A 6,000-nucleotide genomic window follows, 5' to 3' on the forward strand; every position below is an offset into this window, starting at 1 on the left:
GTCTCTTCCTCTTCTTCCTGTAACCCCTCTCTTTTTCTAGTACCCCCCTCCCTTTCTCTAGTCTCTCTCCTTTATGCCCTAACATTCTGGTGAAGCTAGAGACGGCTGAAAGGCAAGTCGCGTAACATAAAAACTAGCCCACTAAATCATCTGTGAAATTTATAAAATATGATAAATTTTTCCCATCCAATAAAAATGGCTATGAACTATGAAGCCAATAAGTTTCTTTAATTTTTGACAAGTCAATAGATTTTATATTGTGTTGAAGTTCAGTAAAACTGATATTAAAAATACAGATGTGTTGATAAGAGAATTTGACAATGAAAAGTCAAAAGGATAATAATATAAAGTGAAAATTTCCCATATGAATTGTTGTAGTTGTTACATTCATGAGAAAAATATATATGTTGAATACATTCAGAAAAATATTCATGATTATATTTGTAAAATGCAGCTATACCTTAAATCCTTAGCTTTAAGAAATTGAACACAAATAGCCAAAATGTTGCCAAAATATTCATTAGCTGTATTTAAAAAGAATGTATTTATAATCATTGAATATATTCAAAATGAATGTTTCCTAAGCAATATTAGATAAATTGAAAATTTTATAAATTCAGAAAATTGGTTTCAGTGAACTGAGCCTTCAGGAAGTAGCATTCACTCAATCAGCTTTGGTGACTAACTTTTCAGTTATTTGGCCTGAGTCACTCTGCTCCATCTGTCCTGTCCTGGACAACCAGGATTCCTGACTTTCCTACCTCCTATCCCAGACCCCATCATCTGCTCTTTCTCTTTCCTCTTTAGTTCCTACTTATGCTGCCAGTCCTTTCTCTAATGTCCCTTTATTTTTCAGGTCAGCCTCTATATACCAAGTACAGTTTCATATATATTTCTTTGTTCATTTATTTATTTTAAAAATATCTTTATTTTACTTTTATGTGGTGCTGAGGATGGAACTCAGTGCCTCACAGGTGACAGGCAAGCACTTTTCCACTGAGCTACAACCCAAGACCAGTTTTGTATTTATAACTCTCATACTGACTTGGCTTGTAACAAACATCTGACATCTATCATCCCCACTAGATCATAAATTCCTTAAGTCAGAGGGTGGACACCTGCTCATTGTACTAAATGAATCCACATGGACTGAAGAGGTTGGAAAGAGTCTGGACCAATGTGTTGGGCCTTCATACACTCCCTCTTTGTGAGTCCTCCAAAAACACCTAGTGATGAAATGTCTCAAAGAAAAATAATACTTGGTATGGTTTGGTTCTGAGGTGGCCCCCAAAAGCTCCCGTGTCAATGCAGGAATGTTTACAAGTGAAATGATCGGACTGTGAGAGCTGTAACCTAATCCATCCATCCTAGCTTGAACGGACTGACCCGGTGGTAACTGTAGGCAGGTGGGGCGTGACTGGAGGTGGTCACAGGGGGTGTGCCCTGGAAGGGCACAGCTTCCCTGTAGCCCTTTCCCCTTCTCTCTGCTTCCTGACCAAGATGAGCAGAGCAGCTTCCCTCTGTCACACTTTTCTGCCATAATGTTCTGCCTCACTTCAGGCCCAGACTAGTGGATTCAGCACACCGTGGACTCAACCTCTAGAATCTTGAGCCAAAATAAACATCTTCTCCTCTAAATGGTTCTTGTTGGGTATTTTGGTCACAGTGGTGAAAAACTAACATAATACTGTTCCATATCTTCACTTCCTTATACTGTTAGCTTTGTCAAGCTCATATTTTAGTCAATTTTAACGCAAGGTGCATCTGTATTTTTAAAATTTATTTATTTACTTTATAATTTTATTTGAGTAAGTCTTTTTTTTTTTTTTTTTTGAGAGGGGGTTGTATGTTTGTTTGTTGGTACCAGGGATTGAATCCAGGGACACTTAATTACTGAGCCATATCCCCAGTCCTTCTTTATTTTTTATTTTGAGACAAGGTCTCACTAAATTGTTGAGGCTGACTTTGAACTTGTGATCCTCCTGCCTCAGTGTCCCAAACTGCTGCGTGTGCCAACACACGTATCACGCATCTGGATTTTAAAGAAAATTGACCCAAGCAATTTTATGCTAAGCTGAATCCCATCACTAATCTGAAGTCATCAAATTATCAACCAGTCCTTTGTGAGGGAGGGGGAATGAAAGAGGAAAAGAATAAACAAAAACTAGTTCTCCTCCCTCCATGGGTCATGACAGACACATATAGACACGACACCATGGTCACTCCCTTTATCTGTCTTACTCTGAGGCCACAGTCATAGAGATGGGAACAGAGGAGGACAGTGTTCCCAGGACTTTGGGACAGGACTCTGGACTCAGACCCAGACACTGTGAGTTTAAATTCTGGTTCCACCATGTGGGAAACAAGTACCCATGGGCAAGACATTCAGCACCCCTCCATGCCGCCATTTCTTCTTTTATAAAATGACAGTGGTAACTACACATGTCTTTAGGAATTGCTGAGAGGGAGTTGGCAAGGTGCCTGGTGCATGGGAGGTACATGGTAAATATTCAGAACATGCTAGAATTGGCATTGGATGTCATTCTGCCAAGAAGTAGAATGTCTAAAAATCAAAACATCATCTTCAGAATGATTTGAATTATAATAACGGGCTGCATCACCAGGGGCACTTTGCACCCAGTGCAGAGTGAAGGCCCATCAACTTGGGAACAGAAGCCCTTGGCCTGATCTCCACTGGAGCTCTTGGCACAGTGAGACCCAATGTGGCACCCAGAGCGGAGAGATGCTGGTGTCCCAAAGGGCTATTTTGAGGTTATTTCTCCCCTACACTCAACTGTCTCCTGGGAAGAATTCACACACATCTATGACTCTGACCATCATACATGAATCACTCACAAACCTCTGGGTCCAACTGCTTCCTGCAGATGTAAAAATATACATGCTCCATAAATTTAATTATTAATAATTACCTTATTCTTCCCTATTTGAATCTTCCTATGTGTAAGTTTTAAGCCATTTGGACCTATTTCTTTATTCTGGTTGCTAACTGCAAAATATCCATGCTAAACCTCAAAACTATGTCTTTCACCAAAGTTGGTGAAAGAAATTTTAGCAAAGTTAGCAGGAAATAGTTCCTCTTTCTCTGTAACTGCAGAAAAGCAGATAATATCTGTATGATAAAACTGACTTTGCAAATGTTATTTCCCACACAGGCATTTCCTAGACTTTAGAGATTGTTGTTCTGCTGCTTGAAAGTAATCTTTAACTTTAGAAAATCTGTAGTTCTCACTAGTTATCTTAGCAAATTATTTTTTGTCTGGGATAAGATTTAAATGAACATTTCTGTTTCCTGGAAGTTACAAATACTTATGAGTTTTCTTTGCAAATCCAGAAATACATTATTATGCTTTCCTCTTCACCTGCAACTCTGAATGTAAACCAAAACTTTTGACCCTGTAAGATTTCTTATTTAAGCAAAAACTCCTTTGTAAAATTAAAGTTTCTATTACCAAAGTTCAGATCACTGTTTTCAACCATTTCATTTGGATCTCCCAGGCACTTTGATCCAACATATCCAAATCAAATTTACCATTTTCCTCCAACCATGCTTGACCTCTGTTTTCTGTCTTGGCTAAAGTAACAAGATTCCACCAGCCTCCCAGATTAGAACTCTGAGTCAGGCTCGTCTCCTGTCTTGTGCCCCCTTTGCTTGTTCAGAATGGCCAAGTCCTGTCATGCTAATCAGAGCAGTAGCACTAGAATCTGTCACTCTCTCCTACGTTCTACTTCCATAGTCCAAGTTCTCATCATTCCTTTCACCCCACCCCAGACTACTGAAAAATCCTCCAAACATTTGTAACCAGCTTTCATGTTGATATATCTCTAAAAAGCAATTTACATTATCACTCTGCTTAAAAATTTATGTGGTCCCTACTCCTTATAAGTCCCCATTTGTCTCCCAACTTTCCACTTGCCTCTTTTGCAAATAGGATAATCCTTCTATCTAATGAAGGTATTTGTCTTTCTCAAAACACATTCTGAATAAAAAAAAAAAAAAAAAAAAAAAACCCAGAATCATTTGCATGAATGCTCTTACCTTTGGTGTCTGCTTTTTTCACTATCCAGATCAAATGTCACCTCTTTGAAGAATTGCCTGACTCCATCAAGAAAAGTCAGTGTTAGTGTCTTCCATGGTCCCCTGGTACTTTCCTAATACCTTACTTGAACACCACACTGCAACTATTTACTGTTGCCTCTTGAAATATATTGTGCATACCCTAAAGACAAGGAAGGTGTTGATTCAGCTTCCTATTTTGAACCTGGTATTGTAACTGATGTATAATATCTATCCGATGTGTGTAAAATGAAGCTCAATTAAGTTTCACCTTCAGAGTGAGAAAAATTAACTATCTCACTGAGGACCAAAAGAAATAATGTGTGTGAATTGCCTTGTCAACTTGGCAGAGGGAAGATCCAGTGTTTAGACTTCCCTTATGAACTCTCAAGATGTGTTCTGGCTCACTTAGCCAGTTGCTTTTTGGGTAACTCAGCAGAACTTGCAAAGAGTTCAGCAAACCACAGAGCATGGGGATGGAGAATTTTCAAGATTGACTTCCAGCAGTGCCACAATATAAATCTGATCTTCAGGAAGCTACAATCAGCTTCTTGGAACTCAGTTTCCTGGTCTCTTAAAGGTGACATTAAACTTAGGTGATCTATTATATTCCCTACTAATGCTGTAACTGCCTGCTAAAAAGCTGAGATGACTCTAGCAAATGCCTCAAAGTTCAATGACATCATACTCATTTTCTTCTTAGAGAAATGAAACCAACTCAAAAATGATGGTCAACACAGTGGGTGTCTTGTAAAAAACATCAGTACTTAACCATGCAGTACAATTTGAGAGACATTGGGAAAATCTTCCATCCCTAAAATTCTCCTTCATTAGTGATTCTCTTTTAAGTTAATATATTTTTTTTTTCTAAATTCCCCTTTTAAATCTCAGATTACCTCTGGAGAAAAATAATATTTGTCCCTAGTCTCAGGCAGAGTCTCCTTCCTTACCTTAGGCATTCAATTGCATTGTTTGAAAACTCCAAAAAGAACTTGCTTCCATATCCCGCCATTCCTGGAACCTCTTTATCTCTCCATCAGCTTCTTCCTTCTATGTTAGTATTACATTCAAAGGTGCCTCTAAGTTGAATGCAGGCCTTTTTGAATGCTTCTGCCACTTCCATACACTCTACTTTTCATCCCTCTGGTACCACCATAGTTAGGGACAGAATAAGAGTCAGCAAAGAAGCAAGTATAATGAGGACCAGAATAGGACTGTGCCCTGTCCAACCAAGGAAGAAGAAACACAGGAAGGAAGGGTCCTCAACATTGCCAAATTTGGAAAATGAGGGAGAAAACTAACTGGAGGCTGACCAATGTCTACTTATTACCAAATCTAAAGGTCTTTAGATTTGGAGGAGTTAAGAAAATCTCTAATGCAATTGCACCAATTTTCAGAGTATAGACTGTAAAAAACAAGTTGGCTTCTTGCCTCCTCCACTCCTCTTTGTGGGGAGATGATGAAGAATCAACAGACAAACCTATCTCCTAGATAAAATAGCATAAGCGGTATCATCTTACACTACTTTTCTGCTTTACTTTGTGTACATTACTATTCCCCCATTTATAATTTTAAAAATTGAGGCTCAGAACAGGTTAAAAGTCCTTTTCAAATCAAACACCCTTCATGAAATACTTCTGAAAAGATTTCTGCTGAAAACAACGTCAAGATTTTGTCTCTGCCTTGTTGTTCCAGTCCTATACTCCCTAAAGGGTCAAACCACCAACCTTACCCCCAAGATCCCCCAAGTGTTCAGTAGTCCACTGACCTGCAATAGTGGAGGATGGAGACTTGATCTCTATAGTCCTAGATCTTCCCAAGATTAGGGTTTATCATAATATCCCAAAGTTGGCTAGTAATTGCTCCACCAAAAAGTTCCTGAATTCCAGCCATGCAGTTGACTGATCAGGAATAGCTGAATGAAG

At 38.8% G+C, this 6,000-nt stretch overlaps 1 protein-coding gene across 9 annotated transcripts in view; it reads right to left on the bottom strand.

Moving 5' to 3' along the window:
• C4bpa (complement component 4 binding protein alpha) overlaps positions 1-6,000 on the bottom strand; it is a 36,365-nt gene extending 30,365 nt beyond the window's left edge. For 3 of the 9 annotated variants that reach the window (XM_047520843.1, XM_047520844.1, XM_047520845.1), the window contains exons 1-2: positions 5,844-5,996; positions 4,058-4,114 (exon numbers count right to left, since the gene is read on the bottom strand). The gene's annotated coding sequence lies outside the window, so the exon portion shown is untranslated. Of the gene's footprint in view, positions 1-4,057; positions 4,115-5,025; positions 5,043-5,843 lie in introns of those variants that run through there. The other 6 variants (XM_047520842.1, XM_047520841.1, XM_047520849.1 and 3 more) reach the window with 4 other exon arrangements.

This window comes from Sciurus carolinensis, chromosome 12 (assembly GCF_902686445.1).
Source record: "Sciurus carolinensis chromosome 12, mSciCar1.2, whole genome shotgun sequence".
Lineage (NCBI taxonomy): Eukaryota > Metazoa > Chordata > Mammalia > Rodentia > Sciuridae > Sciurus > Sciurus carolinensis.